Source organism: Nilaparvata lugens, chromosome 1 (genome assembly GCF_014356525.2).
Source record: "Nilaparvata lugens isolate BPH chromosome 1, ASM1435652v1, whole genome shotgun sequence".
Lineage (NCBI taxonomy): Eukaryota > Metazoa > Arthropoda > Insecta > Hemiptera > Delphacidae > Nilaparvata > Nilaparvata lugens.
The window spans coordinates 47,500,152-47,517,165 of NC_052504.1; positions in this window are offsets into that span (position 1 = coordinate 47,500,152).

A 17,014-nucleotide genomic window follows, 5' to 3' on the forward strand; every position below is an offset into this window, starting at 1 on the left:
CTCTTGGTATTCTCGCCTTGGCTGCTGGAAAACGATTTCCATCCTCCTCTACAAGCTGGTGGACGGTGCAAAGCGCCAAATATGGAGAGCTTGAAACACCAAAAACAACACAATTGAGCTGATAAATTTCGATTGGATCCTCCGGCAAAAATCTCCACAATACATGCTGATAACGACGGCAGGAATCCTCCACTAATATCATTTGTTTAATGTCAGCAGTTAGTGCGATTGGGAACAAACGAAAATTAACTAACGAAACAAAAATGTCAGTCTGCAATTTGGGACCAGCATGAAGAACCTGGTTCAATGACAAACCTGATGATGTTCTGGAACCAGCATCAAATACAATTCGGATGGGCGTGGTAGTGCTGCTTGCTTTCACGATGGTGTGATGCGGTATGTAATAACCACCTCGGTCTGTCTGATCTGCTACAAACGACATGTGACCCTGACGTAGGTAATCAATCAATATTTCATGATATGAAATGCGAGTATTGCTGTCATGCTCTAGTCATCTCTCTAAAGTCAGCAGTCTGCGTTTGGCGACAGCATACGAATCTCCCAAGCTGCTGGGCGGCTCCGCAAATGACAAGGCAACAACAAAACGACCAGAATTCACACGATGTACAGACTTCCGAAAATTTACCTCACACTCCAACTCTTCCGGTTTCAGTTGACAGCTTGGTGTAGGGCACGATTCCAACTCCCAAAAACGTTCCACAAAACTATCCAACGATGGACTACTAACGAATGGACTACAGATGGCTGTAAAACAATTTGACACATTCGTTGTTGAATTGAGAATCGGTGCTCTCCCCATCAGAATGTGACCAAAGACACTATTAACAGTCATCAATTCGTGTGATTCACCTATACTAGGACTCCCACGTAGCAAGTGAGGAACTAACTCCGCACCAATGATGCCATCTATTCTACTAGGAAGGTAGAATTTGTCATCAGCCAGTGTGAGATTTTCAAGATGATGAAGTTTGGATCTGTCGATTTCACAAGAAGGCAACTTGTCGATGACTTTATCTACCACTGTGGCATCCATCGAAAACTTGACGGTAGGATCCAACTTCGACTGAATCGACACACAAGTACGACCTCGAACTTCACTAGTACCACCACCGAATCCACGAACAACGGTTTTCATGGGCTGGAATGGTAGTCTCAAACGCCGACACAATTTGGCTGTAACAAAATGACACTGACTCCCGGTGTCAATCAAGAAACAAACATCACAAAGCTGATCATTACAATCTCGAACATGTGCAGTGACGGTCGACAACACAACGGTCGAGTTTTCTACATCGTTGGATTTAGAACAACAACTAATAGGTGATGTGCCACCTGCCTTGGAGTTCGACGAGGACGCAACACCTTCATTGGAACTTGATCTGGAAAAGTGCAATAAAGAATGATGAGATTCTCGACATTGAGCACACTGAGTTTTACTATGACAATTTTTACTCAAATGATCCACATCAAGACAACGAAAACAACAAAACCTTCCTTTAATCAAACAATAACGATCCCAAGGAGTCATTTTCAAGAAATTAGCACAATCTACTAACCGATGACCCGGTTTTGAGCACTTCAGACAATTGGGCTTTTTACTAGATGCATCGTTAGATGAATCATTAGATTGAACCACAAACACCTTTGATTTATTATCCTTTTTGTACCTCATATTAAACGATTCAGTCTGTTTCTCATCAGAAGGAAGAGTCTCAATTTGCTTTTCAATGAATTTGACATAATCGGCATAAGTTGGCATAGCCTTGTACAGCCGATTCAAAATTTCTATGAGAACTTGGATCCAGCAATCTCAAGCCATGATAGAGGAATATCGAGTCTGACAAATCAGTGAGTCGCAATCTCTTCACTGCATTGATGGAACTGCAAAACCCATCCAAAATCGCAATACAACCTGCCTTTGATTCTGATTTTATTGGACGAAATTCAAAAATTTGTTTGAAATAGGCATCGACTTGCGCCCGTGGATCGTTATAGCGGGTCAATAATGCCTGCCAAATTATTTGATAATTATTAGCCAATGGTGGCAAATGACGACAAATATTTGCTGCTTGTCCAGTAAGTCTACTTACAAGATATTGGACCTTCTGCTGATCGTTCAAACTCTTGTTGTCATGTACCAATGCCTTAAATAGTTCATAAAACACCGACCATTGAGTCTGGTTCCCATCAAATTTTGGAAGGTCGATTTTGGGCAGTACTGACTCAGACACGACCGGCTGTGCACTAGCTGCTGAAGCTGCCGAAGATTGAGCAATAGCATCAGTCGCCTCTTTCTGTTTGAGAGTGTTAGCCGCTACTTCAATATACTGAAACAGATCTAGATGTGAGTTGTTGAATGCTACAATATAATCTTTATTCAACTCAAGTTCCAACTCATTAACCACTAATTCTGTCTTTTCATAATCCGAAATGGTCTGAGACACCCGAGGATACAACACTAAAAATTGCTCAGCAACTTTTGGATCAGAGACATTTTTAGACAGGTCATAAATTTTTTGCAATCTAGCATACAATTGTTCCAGTTTAGCGTGATGCACCCTGATTTGTTTCTGTAATTTTTCCTCCAATCTACTCATATACAAAACAATTCAGCCCCGAAAATACAAAACAACAGACAATAAAAAACAAGAATGAGTTCAAAACTAAATGAAAGGAAGAATCACGACTAGTAAGTTATCAAAGTTAAACTTTGATTATCAATTCACAAGATAAGTTACTGCTGAAGACAAAACTATATGATTAGATAATGTTCTTCCAACAACTCACAAACAAACGATAACTTGTTGAATTGAACAAACAAAATCATGCAGGTGATTAACCTTCACTAACATGTACAATACAAATGGACAATACAAAATTCCATCAAACAAATTCCCGAAAAAGAGCACAATGAGCCTAGTTTCAGGAAAATTACAATTTTAACTGAAATAAATTTAATTTCGGACAAATACAAATTGACAAAAAACCTTGCTCTTGAACAAGGCTACAACAAACTCAAGTTGAGCATAGATCAGACCATTCTCAACATGCCAACATTGGACAAATACGAAATTGCTTAAATCCAATGTGTGTGAATTAATCAACAAATTACAAATTTAAATTCATCACGGTTTGGAGGATCAAAATGTTTTGAACAAAGCTCAGGCTAGAGCTACCAGTGGACTGTAATTTACTTTTCAAATTATCAAATACAAACAAGGAGCAAAATTTAACCTTCAATTTGAGCCAGGTTATTGGTACAGTTAAACTCTGCATTAATGAACAATAAAAAGAGCAAAAACTCACCAGATTTAATCCAATTTTGTCTAATTGCCCTTCGAAGCCTTTATTAGGTGTTTTGGTCAGATTCGAGGTGGGAAGAAATCTGGGAAAAAGATAGGTTTGCTTCCAGGCTGTATTTTTGTGTTGATTCTGCGTTCCACTTGCAGGTCATATACTGTATTTTTGAACAAAGCTCAAACTGGATTCTTTATAGATTCAAATCCGATTCAAATTAATTCAATTTAACACTATTTATGCTGTTATATTCAATTCACACACACTATACTCAAACAATTATCTACAAGAAATTTCCGATTGAAATTACATTACAAAATACAAACTCGGTCTTCACAACAAGACAACGAGACAAGACAAACCAGAATGGACGACTGAACAAGAACGACTGATCTAGAAAAGATGGCAAGGCAAACAGCTGGACGATCGACACTAGCACAAACAAACCCGCTACGGGCAGAACTGTAGTCAGGGATTTGGCGCTACAATTCAAAAAATGCTCTGGCCAAACCAAGATAATTCTAAGGATTTAATTATAATTTCACATCACTTGACATAAAATTTGATTGATTATTCATTTATTCATATGTATTAACAGATTTCAAGAGATGCATGAACCGCAGTGCGTGGGTCCCTGATGAATTCCCAGATAATCAAAAAGAAAAACAAAATTTAATAAAATGAAAAGTTAAAAGATTGAAGTAAATGGGAGAGTGGGACAAGGAAAAATACAATATTTTAACAACCCAGACTAGAAAAAGATAGATAAGGGAAGATAGATAGGAAGTGTAAGTTGGTTCATCAAACTTTGGGTTAGATTGGATTGATTATCATGCATAGCCGGATCGAAGTAACTGCTCGGACATCTTCCAGCCAATATAGTATAGCCACCTGTTCACCCTCCTCCTGTACACCGCCAAACTGCATATCTCTGCTTCTTTAATCTCGTCAGGCACATTCCTATAAAGGACGTGCGCCAGATAAGCAGAATTTGTCAGTTCCGGGCCATGTGTCAGCTGGGGAATTTCAAAGTTATAATTGGATCTGAAGCGTGTTGAATAGATATTATTGATAGTTTCTCCTAAGAGCTCTGTTTTGTATTTTTTTATGTGAATTAACAGAGATTTAATAAAAAGCTGTCTGACATTTAGAACTGGAAACTCTGTGAATAAAAGAATTGTTGGATATCTGTAATCTTTTTTTAGAATTGTTTTTATAATTGCCCTTTGAGTAACCGCCAGAGGCTCAATAACTGAGGTGGAGGCCCCACACCAAGCTAGGATTCCGTATTGTACTATGGACTGGACATAGGCAAAATATACGGTTTTGCATTGGTTCAAGCTTAACACATGGCTCAGCTCTGAGAAGGCATACAATAATTTTCTAAGCCTGTTCTTTACACACTGAACATGTTGCTCCCAACTCATCCTGGAATCTAGTACCACTCCCAAGTATTTGTAGTGGTTAACGCGTTCGATCACACCACAGCCACAGCTATCAGACCTAGGATTATTACAGGAATGCATCTCTGATATTAAGGGACCTGGATCAGCTTGGTTCCTTGTTATTATTGGCATATATTTTGTCTTTGACACATTTACCGTTAGGCAATTGTGATCAAACCAATCTTTTATTTTCATTAAGTCAATAGAGGCCTTCTCGTAGGCCTCCTCCCAAGTGCTTCCTGAAGACACAACTGCTGTGTCATCAGCAAATAAGTACGATTCTCCATCCACTTCCATTTTTGATAGATTATTAATGTATATCAGAAAAAGCAGTGGCCCAAGAGTACTTCCCTGAACCACACCATAATCAACATTCTCTTTATTACTCACTTCTCCATTAATACAGACATATTGTAATCTATTTTTAAGGTAGCTTTTGAACCATTGCAGAGTGTTATTCTTTATACCTAAAAATTCAAGTTTTTTAATTAGAATAGTCCTATCAACGGTATCAAATGCTTTTGCAATGTCTAAAAATGATAACAATACTTTTTTCTTCTCTTTTAAAGTGTTGGAAATGAATCTGGTTAAGTCAAAAAGGGTATCAGAAGTGTTTTTGGATTTTTGGAAACCATATTGGTGATTGGAAATGAAGTTGTTTTCACTCAGGTATTTAGCAAGCTGTAATTTTACACATTTCTCAATAATTTTCGACAGGATTACTAACAGAGAAATAGGTTTGAAGTTTGAGAATGCACTCCTTGGGCCAGATTTGTAGATGGGAATGACCTTCGCCGTTTGGAAAGCACCTGGGAAGCGGCCCACGCGAATGCTTAGATTTACTATATGCTCAACAGGTAGTATAAGTTTGTCAATATTATGTTGGATAACTTGTGTAGGGATCCCATCGCAACCGGGAGCTGATCGGCCCTTCAGGCTCATGATCACTTTGACCAGCTCTTGTCGCGAGACTGGTTGTAGCTCAAAAACAGAGTCTACAGCATGGTCCTCATCACGTACTGCCGGCGCATCACAGGTTACTATGGAGTTAGCTAAATTTGTTCCTACAGTGGCAAAGTATTGATTAAAATTGTTAGCAATATCTATGGTTTTTTGAGAATCTATAATTTCACCAGGAGGGGAGAATGCACAAACCGGGAATGATTTATTAATTTCAGCACGACCAGAAATTTCGTTGATGATTGTCCAGAATTTTCTTGGATTGCTGGACAATTCCTCAACTTTGTTTTTGTAGTAATTATATTTGGCATGTTTTATTGCTGAATGTAAGGAATTTCTATATTGTATGAATTCATTCTTTAAAGCATAGTTGAACGGTTGCCTAATGAGTTTTTTTCTTAGTTTATCGCGGTGCCGAATAGAGTTAACAAGTCCCGCGCTGATCCATGGCTTGAGCTGGGTATTTTTGCAAGAAATATTAACTCTGTGAGAATTTGTTGCAATTATGTTTTTCAGAGATACAGTGAATAAATTTGTTGCACTGTCCACGTCGTTTTCTTCAACAACTGTGTTCCAGTTATGTAAGGATATAACATTTTGTACTTCCTTCCAGTCAGTTCTAATAACGAATTTTACTGATTTGGACGGTTTTAGAGCTTTTAAGGATACAATGTTCAAGCAAATGGCATAGTGATCCGTTACTGTGGACTGTAGAATAACTGAAGCAGCACTGAAATAACGAGGGAGTCTGACAAAAAAGTGGTCTATGTAAGTACCGCTGGCCGGCCGCGTAATTTTGTCTATACATGCAATAAACCCCGCGTCAGTCAGCACATCCAGATAGCGCTCCTCTAGGGAGCCAGGAGCCACGCTCAGCCTGTTACAGTTGATATCGCCAGTTAGGATATGGATGACACCAGACGATCGTTCATTGCAGTAAACGTTCAATGCATCGACAAATGCTGAAAGGCTAGTGCTAGGGCTGCGGTAAACCGCGAGTAGTTCACAGGCCGCCCCCGCCCAGTTAAAAGATAAGGAGAGACAGGTAGCTAGACCGCCTAAACGAAGCTCACTGCATGTCACTGAGAGCCCTTCATCTATATAAACAATCCATCACTCTGATTGAAGCTATTGTATGATCTGAATGCTTGATAGCCTGGAATTAAAGTCGGATCGCAATCATCATTAAGCCAAGCTTCTGTCAAAACTATACAATTGAATCTGTGCCCTAATCCCTGTAAAACTTTTAAAAAATCATCTAAATTTCTCCTATAGCTGCGTATGTTCTGATGTATAACCGAGAGACCCAATGCCCCGCAATTCACTGCATCTTCTAGGTTATTAAATTTACTGGTAAAATTAATCATGTCTGCACACTCTGTGCATTTAATTAAAGAAACATCGAGTTCGTCGAAAGAATCTCTCATCATACGTAAATAATAGCTGGCCTCCTGGCATGTTAGGTAAAAAAAAAATAAAAAAAAGGATAATAAAATAATTATAACAATAATAATAATGACAAAAAAATTATATGAGTTTTTTTTTCTCCACCTACTCGTAACAATAGAAATATTATATAATTCTATAACTGCATTGATAACGAAGAAAAAATAAATAAAAATTCAGCGCTTCTGCTTTAATTCAAATAGAATGTTATTCTGAAAGTACAAGTTACTTGAATTTAGAAAAAACTATAATTTAGTTGATTTAATATTAAAGCCTATATTATGATTGATTCACTTCAGTCATTAATATGCTTATTATTTAATGCTCTAATAGAAATTTAATTTTCCTAATTATATTGATAAGGTTGATCTACAAATTAATAAATCAATTGACAAATATTCAATATATACATTTACAACTGAAAATGCTAGTAAAAGAAGACCACTTCAGGTAAAAAAAATTATTATCTATAAGAATATTGGGTGAGTAATTTTGTTTCGATCATGAACTGCAATAATATTTAGTTAAGAATATGTATGTTTTATTATCCTTTAAAAAAATAATAACTGAGTAGTTCGTAATAGATGACTACCTTGTACCTTGATAAACTGAATTAAAATTACATAGTTTATGTATCGAACACATATAGATATTTAAAAAAATTAATGTGTCTGGCCTAAATAAAAAGTTGAATTTTTTAATTTGTAAATAATAAAATTGTATCCAGCTTAGTATATATATATATATATATATATATATATATATATATATATATATATATATATATATCCATTATAAATTCATTATGCTCATGTCATTCATTTCACTAAAGCTGTAAAGGGAATTCTAATAAGACAGTATTCACTGCTATAATAGGATTGCGAGTTAGCATTTACTGCCTAGTACAGTAGCCTCACTATCTCAAATATGTAAGAAGTGAATTCCTATCAATGTTTTATCGGGCTACCTTTATCTACTATTTTTTGTCTTTTTCTTTCCCTTTCCTTTTTCTTTTGTCGGAATTTACCATTTGATTGATATTTTTATCTAATTAGGAATAATGAATAGCATGAGTGGACAGACATTATTTCAATCATTATCTCGGTTGTTTTGAACAGAAGCCGCATGAAAGCTTGTATTCAGAACTCTCTACATATTTGGAGAAAAATTAAAGAATACATTTTAGAGTCTGTTTTTCACAGAAAAATCTACTCATTAAACATTGATACTAAAACCGAGTAAACTATAAAAGTTACAAAATAAAGAAGTATTCGTATTACATTAATAAATTATGTTAATCCATTGAACAGATAGTTATATTAAATCTATAGATATCTTGTATAGGATTTAACTTTTAAATCATATCTCAGTAATGCTGTTTAAATGAATACTGTTTATCTCATAAACTTATCCTCTAGTATTATTTAATGATAATTATATAGTTAAATGTAGTCAGGTGTTGACTATAATCGGTTATTACGAGTATTTATTTACTAGACTTACAAAGTCTCATTCTTCTTCTATTCCTATTCCTATCATTCCATTTTCATTTACTGTTTTTTTTTTAGAATTATCTTTTGAATAGACTATTTCACAAAAACCAAAAATGGGTAATATATTTTTAAGAACTCACAGTCCGTTTTCATTCTCGACAAAAATAAACCCGAAATTGCTGCATATTAATAATTCTATGTAGACGTAGTGTTGTCCTCGGCACGGGTGGGTGGTGGCGGAGGGGCTGCTTCGGTCCGAGGCGGGGCGGCTTCTCCCGCTTTCTTCTCTCGTAGACTATTCACCTGGCTCATATCATGGACCCTGAACGGATGTTGGGCCGCACCACTCTTCGCCATCACCTTGCAGTCCGTTGTCCACACCGAAGTCAGTATTCTTTCTTTCATCAGTTGCCTCGATGCGTTAAATATTTCTTTTGTTTCGGGCGTCAAGTGCTCGTTTATATAGACTGGTGTATTCGGAAACGAACTATTCAGGTCCCTGGCAGATAGTGAACCTATCTGTCTTCTAGCTGCTAACCATAGAGATTTAGTGCACCGAGACGTGAATGAAATTACTATAGAAGGGGGCCTAGTGTCACCTTTCGTTTTCTGGAGTCTGTGAGCTGCATTTATGTCGGCGAAGTTCACGCGCAAAACATTTGCAATTGCCTGAGTAATTACAAACATGTCCTCTTTATAAGTTAAAGGTACACCCGACACTATTATATTGTTTTTTCTAGTGTGTTGTTGCAATTCGATCAATTTACGATTAACCACTTCCAAGTTATCTTTCAGCAGTTGGTTTTATCAGTTTCCGAATCGGTCATATCTATGAAGAGCTTTATCTATTATATGTTCAAACAAGAAATACATTTTAATTTTGTTTCCCTGCATCAGTGGATTCTGTTTCCTGCTGAATTAAGTAGAGCCACTGTCGATTGCTTTCTTATCCTTTCACTTGAAATAACTTCCAATACTTTCAAATTATCTTTCAACAATAATTATACTTTACATGATAATACTAACGTTTCTTACAAGACTTGTGTTCGATTAGAAATAAGCTTATTCTTACATTATATTATTGAAAACAGTAGGCTACATAGCATTTTTTAAGGGTTACTCAATATTTTTGAGCTCTCAAGAAAGTACCATTCATTTATTCCAAAATTAACAACACGATGCAATTTTCAAGTGTTTTTCAAAACAGAATTTCACTATTGTGATCAATTTAACAACATCTTGTAATTAATTGTTAATGTATCATATTTCGATAACATTTTTTTTACTTTTAATATTGAAAAATACATTAGTATAGAGCTGTAAATATCAAAAAATATTCAAAGAAATATATTTTGTGAATTTCGACAATCTATTTGCACTATCTGACGTATCTCGATGTATTTTGAATGTGTATTTCAAGTGATGAGTCTATCCAGTAAACTGTAATGAACATCCATTTATCATTTTCTCAATTAGTCATATCTATGTAAAAATATATCTATTATGCTCGAACAAAAAATGAATTTTTACTTTGCTCCCCTGCATCAGTGGATTCTGTTTCCTGTTGAGTTATGTTGAGCAATTGTCGATTGGTTTTTATTGCTTTCACTTGAAATCGCTCACATGGCTTCTACATTATTTATCAACAATTCTACATTTAAAATGTTAACAATTATTACAAAACTTGTGTTTATTAAGAAATATTTATTTATAAACATTCTTATATATTATTCAAATTTCCATATGGCATTTTTAAGGGCTACTCAATATTTTTTAACTTTTAAGTCAGTACCCTTCATTTTACTTCAAAAATAAAATGATAATTATAATTCAACATAGAATGATTTGAGTTAATAAAATGAATTTTGTTGACAAAGTCTCTATTTTTTACTTCATGCTCCCAGAAGCAATCCCATTTGTATTGATATCTAGCTGGCCCGGCGAACTTCGTACCGACAAATAGTTAATGCATCTCATGACAAACTTTAGCTTGATACACACCTGAGAAGGCGCGATACGGCATTTTACATTCAAGTGCTTCTTGCTTATTGGTTTGGATGGAAGAACTCACACACACTGAATCGGGCATGGCGTGGAACGGTGTGATATGGCAATCTCCGTAAGATCAACACTTTGTATCACCATTCCGCGCCTCCTCAGGTGTTCTTAGCCTTAGCTTAATCTGATGCACTACATTTTTATGAAAATTATTCAACAATCAGTATTTACATTTATATTTCAATATGGACTTCCTATGTGCTTAGTTAGTTGTTCAGCAGTTTGTATTTTCAGTAGCCCAGTCAATAGGAGATTTTTCGATCTGAAAATTAAATAAAAGCTGAATCTCTCATCATCAATAGAAGTTGAAAAATGCAGGTGATCACGGGAAATAAATTATCTCAATAATCATTGATCGGGAATAGTTCTATTATATGTAATCAATTCCTTACATTATGGACTACAATATTAGTTATATTCATTTTTTCAATAAAACGAACAGTTATCTTGATTAAATAATATATATGTAAAAATTTAGGGAGTTTGCAATTTGATTTTTTTGTTTTCTTCGATTAACTTCGAAGAAAGTAATTTTAAAGAAAAATAAGCCAAATAATTAATGTAGCAACTCTCATTGCGAACCCATTAATGTATATTGCTAATTATTTGCGATTCGATTTGACGCCGTGGAAGGGGAAACAGCCGACACGGTACGGCGCCGCTGACTCTCTTCCCCATAGTAAACAGTGAAAAGGAAATCAATTATCTCTATAACCATTGTGACGATTCGCTATAGTGGCTACTTCAAAAACTAGTTCTTTAAATCATATGAAAAATCAAGGCAGAGGCAGCAAACAATCTCGAAATGAAAATTATCAACGTTACAGTTCCTGATAACAATATCAAATTGAATCAGTCTCTTCCAGTAAATCAATTGAGTTCATATTATTTATTCTATTAATTATAAAATTATTATATTAAAATCGCATTTATAGGTTAAGGAAATGTTATGGTAAACCTAACCTAAAACGTTTGAATGCTTAGAACACTAGTATAAAGTTGAGATCAATCAGACCTATAGTAAAATGTGATAGCAGGCCATTTCTTGTGAATTATTATTTTTCGTTATTGTGTAGAAAAGGAAAAAGGAATCTATAATAATAATCTAATCAAAATTATTAGCACAATAAATGAGTTTATTTTTGAAAAACAAATTATAAAAAAGATATAGTATGCTGATGTACAGTAATAGCAAAAAACTTACAAATTCTTTTTGAATGTAAGTCTACATTGACAAATGGTATTATTTAATTAAATTACATTTATTGTTTGGATTATCAACAAATAAATATTAAATAGCAGCGATCTTGCTAGATTTATTCCTCTTTGCACGAACAACCAATCAGAGGACAAAGAAAGGGATACCAAAATTTTAATTGTTGAGATGCAACACAGAATGTTGAGATCTCTGTTATTATAATTTTATTTATTATTATAATATTCACATACACTGTTGGAATTGAATTATATTTATGTTTTAATGTATTTATTCGTCTTGTAAGTCAGGGAATTGAATGTAAACAAGGAACTATTTTTCATAAAAATATGACATGTGCACTACGTCACTCAGCTACAACCAATAGCAATAATTGTCTTATGCAAATTAGAAACAGAGAGATTCAAAGAATTGTAAGCTTAATTCGTGGAAGGAGACTTCTTCTCTAGCACTGACCTTGCCCTAGTCACACGTTCTGAGTAAACTTGCATTTTTGTTGAAAAATTTTACGTAAATTGTTTTTTATTGTTTATTTGTGAATTTAAATGTTAATTGTAAAGTTCCTTTTGTTTGTAAAAATAATAATTAATGTAGAATACCCGATTGAATCTACATGAATCGCCGAATAATATACCAGCAACACGTTCCACTTGGAAGCCAGAAAATCCAGCACATGGCAGAAGAATAATTATTTGCGAACAAAGGAAAAGGAAAAAGGAAAGTCGCATGACTCTTTCTTCTTGTAATTGGGGCCCCATCTACGATTCATAAGTTATTTAAATTCTAGAGAAAATTAATGGCCATGACCAGATTGCAATCAGGGAAAATCCAAAATTAATCTACATTATAATGATCATCATAAAAATTAAATTAATTTATAATCTGTCTATCGATCAAGCTATTCCAAAGCAGAACTTACAACCCTGTAATTATCATTTTATTGAATGAAAAAGACTAAGAAATTGTCAATCATCATTTATCTTTCTATCTATGTTTGAGAATTATCATTTTATCATATCATTTTCTTTCAATTCATAAATAATTATTAAAGTATAAATTGTACATGTCTGGTATTGTTAAACCAGAACACATTATACTGATCACCACTATTCACTTGAAAATTATAATTTACTATCTGCTTATCTTGAAAATTGTTAATATATTGAAATAACTGAGCATATCTTCCAGTTCATTTTTTTCAAAAAACCTTAATATCGTCTTTGACACGTTACCATTGGTATTTTGGTAGACCTCATATGGTCAGTGTAACAAGTCGGGAAATTAATTGAGTGGAAAGTTGTGGATGGTTGCTAATGTATCAGTGGATCACTGCGGAATTAATAAATATAATTCTGCTTACATTTGCTTTTACATTGGTCACTGTCGGCGGCTTAGCTCATAATTTCCAGACTAAATTAAACAGTGTATGCGGCATTTTGCAGGATTTAAGTCGATGTAACCCAACACTGATGGGATTAGATTCTGTACTCGAACCTCTTTTCAGAAATTATATTTATTTAATAAAGTACTCATTATTAATTCTGATAGCGGTGAGAGGCACAATCATACATGGATTTGTGATCGATATCTTTGTTCAGGTTGCATTGGCTCTTTATCAGAACAACAACCAGGTAATAATTTTAAGATTTTAATACTCCAATCCCAAATCTGGGATAACCTACAAATTTATCAACCAATTAAATAAATTCTCAGGTCTGATATTAAACAGAGGGGCATTCATGTACCCATAAAAGTGATAACTTTCATAAATTTATCTATTTTTTTGTGTGGTCCATGCCCTCCCTGGAGCAGACCTGTCACACATGCCGACACAACGTGGGGCATTAAACGCTGAGAAACAGTACCCTCATGGTTCATGATTATAATTTTGATTTTTTGTTTAACGACTCAAGTTTATAATTATCCATTTTTGTGTGCCCTCCCCGGAGCTAGGCTGTCACACCATTAAACGAAAAACAATCTATCATTTATGTCATTCGATTCGTTACATCATGGACTAAAATAGCAGTTGTGTTCATTTTCTCGATTAAACAAACAGTTTCCTTGATAAATAATATATGTAAAAATTTAGGGATATTTCGATTTAATTTTTTTGTTTTTTCCGATTAACTTCGAAGCAAGTAATTCTAAAGAAAAATGAGCTAATGATTAATGTAGCCACTTTCAATGCGAATCCATTGATGTATATTGTTATGTATTTGCTATTAAATTTGGCGCTGTGGAAGGGGAAACAGCCGACGCGGCTGACACCCCTTCACCATAGTAACAGAATAGTTCTAGTCTCATTAGCGCTCGAATCAATAAATTTTGTCTATTGTTTTGACATGCGCTGAATCTAGATTTTCACTCTCCAATATTCTAAAAATATATTCTAATTTTCTTGATTTAACACGCTGATGATAAAAATTAGGATTTTGTTGTCTGCTCACAGAATTTATTATAGTTTGTGTAAAATAAGTTGAGACTTGGCCCTCCATCCGAAGAAATTACATGGTTGCCAATTCATGTAAAATTGCAACTTTCTCAAATTTCCAATTTAACGTCAGAATTGGATGTAGAATATCATCCCCGAAATCCTAGTAGTGCTAGAAATGATCCAGGTTTGAAGGATTAAAAGGAAATTTAACTTTTATGATAAAATTGGAAACATCACGAAAATTTGTTTTTCTTTTGAATATCACTTCACACAAAATCATGGGGCGTCGTAAGGCGTATAATTTTATATCAAATTAACGGGGGGAATGTCTCCTTTCTACTGGTGTCTGGATAATTATTATCTGACCTATAGTTATTTTTTAATTAATGATTATGTTCACCAATGACGAGACATTTCAAGCAGAAAACATGGAATTTTCGACATGCTAGAAACTTTTTTGTTTCAAAAGATGAGTGGGAGGTGAAAGCGAGAAAGTTTCTCAGAAATAATTGAAATTATTTTTTTTGTCAAAAGTAGTCGGACGATCGTATTTTGTTCTCCAAGGAATTTTAAAGTTCGGAGAGCGGCTGCATGGTATGCATTGTGTGCCAAATTGTATGCTAAAAGCTGTAAATATAAGAGATATTTGACTGAATTATTTCAAACGTAAGCAGCTGGTTGCCTCTAGAAAGGCTGTAATGAAACACTGCCTGGATTATTCGAGGCGAGGTTGTCATTTTCACTATTTTATAATAATGTGGCTTGCAGTTGCTGAATTTTTCAATCGTTCTGAATTTTGTTTTTGTTGATCCCAGCTATTGATAGCATATCAATTCTGACTTTGAAATTCCTGAGAGGCCAAAATACGTTGTTCCGAGTACGTTTGAGGATTGGAAAAATAATTTCAATTATTTCTGAGAAACTTTCTCGCTTTCACCACCCACTTATCTTTTGAAACAAAAACGTTTCTAGCATGTCGAAAATTTCATGTTTTCTGCTCAAAATGTCTTTATATTGACGAACATGAACATTAATTAAAACATAACTATAGGTCGGATAATAATTATCCAGACACCAATAGAAAGGAGATATCCTCCCCGTTAATTTGATTTAGAATTATTACGCATTATGACGCCCCATGATTCTCCAACCCTGAAACTTTTCTAGCACTACTAGGATATCAGGGATGATATTCTACATTCAATTCTGACATTGAATTGGAAATTTGAGAAAGTTGCAATTTTACACGATTTGGCAACCCTGTAATTTCTTGGGATGGAGGGCCAAGTCTCAACTTATTTTACACAAACTGTAAATTAATTTGAAGTGTGCCTTCTCAATACGAGTCAGAGGTATCGCAATTTGTGATAAAATTGCAACTTAAAAAAATTGTATAATAAAATTGCAATAATAAATTAATAAAAATTATAAAATTTAATTAATTTGAATTATTAAATTTAATTTAATTTAATTTAAACTAACTAAACTATTTAAATTTTTGAAAGTTCAATTAAAAATTAAACTAATTAAATTTAATTTTATTAAATTGATTTATCAAATTAATTGGATAAATTATTTTTAAAGTCTTTAATATCAATACATGAATAACTATTATTATCTATGTTACAGATAACTCAATCATTTTAATTGTGGGCAATTTTTATGATTATAAAAATTAGTCAACTGATAAATCAACAACTATTTTAGTTGTGGACAATATTTAACATCATAAACATTTCTTTAATCTCCAACTTCTTTTATTCATAACTGTCAGTTATTATTTTAGTTATTTTTTAACTGAATTTTCAGTTTATCAGGTACAATAATTATTGTATTGTATGCAATTTTTGTGTCGCTCTACAGTGTCAAGTCTTTTTTCCTTTTGGTATGAGATCGGAAACCGATTTGTGAGCATTAACATTCTGCATAAGCATAACAAGCCATAACATTGAATCCACTTTTCATAAAAAACATCATTAGCAACCTCCTGTCATTGTCACCAACAAACCCATCTTATTTAGAATCATTTTCCGTCTCACCATCGTCTGTGAGACGATTCATCATCTAAATTGCCTACTGCCGCATATTCCATTTTTCCGTCAGTTGACCGATTTCTTATAATTAATTATTAGAAAAGTTGTAATATATGTTTATATTGTAAATATGGAGACGATATAAAGGTACCTCCTTGATAAGTCCGGTGTCCCTGCAAACAGTGTCTCTAGCACTTTCAATTGAGAAAATAATAGATGGCACGGCTAAATCTTCACAATATACTGTACTTACTGTACTGGCCCTTCTCATTAGATTGGAAGTTGTATTCATGAGCGAGGTCTACTGTTCGCAGAACTACTAGTATTTTTTTTAGAAAACTGTTTATTTTATTGAAAAAATGAATAGAACTAATATTGTAGTCCATAATGTAACGAATCGTATGACGTATAATAGAACTGTTTTTGATCAATGGTTACAGAGATAATTGATTTCCCGTGATTACCTGCATTTTTCATGTTTTAGGTGGCTGGGGGGGGGGGGAAAGCTCCAAGGGGATTTCTTAGGACTTTTGGGAGAATGACCCTCTAGGAGGGTTCTATCGATGGTGGGAAATTCAGCTTTTATTTAATTTTTGGATCGAAACTGC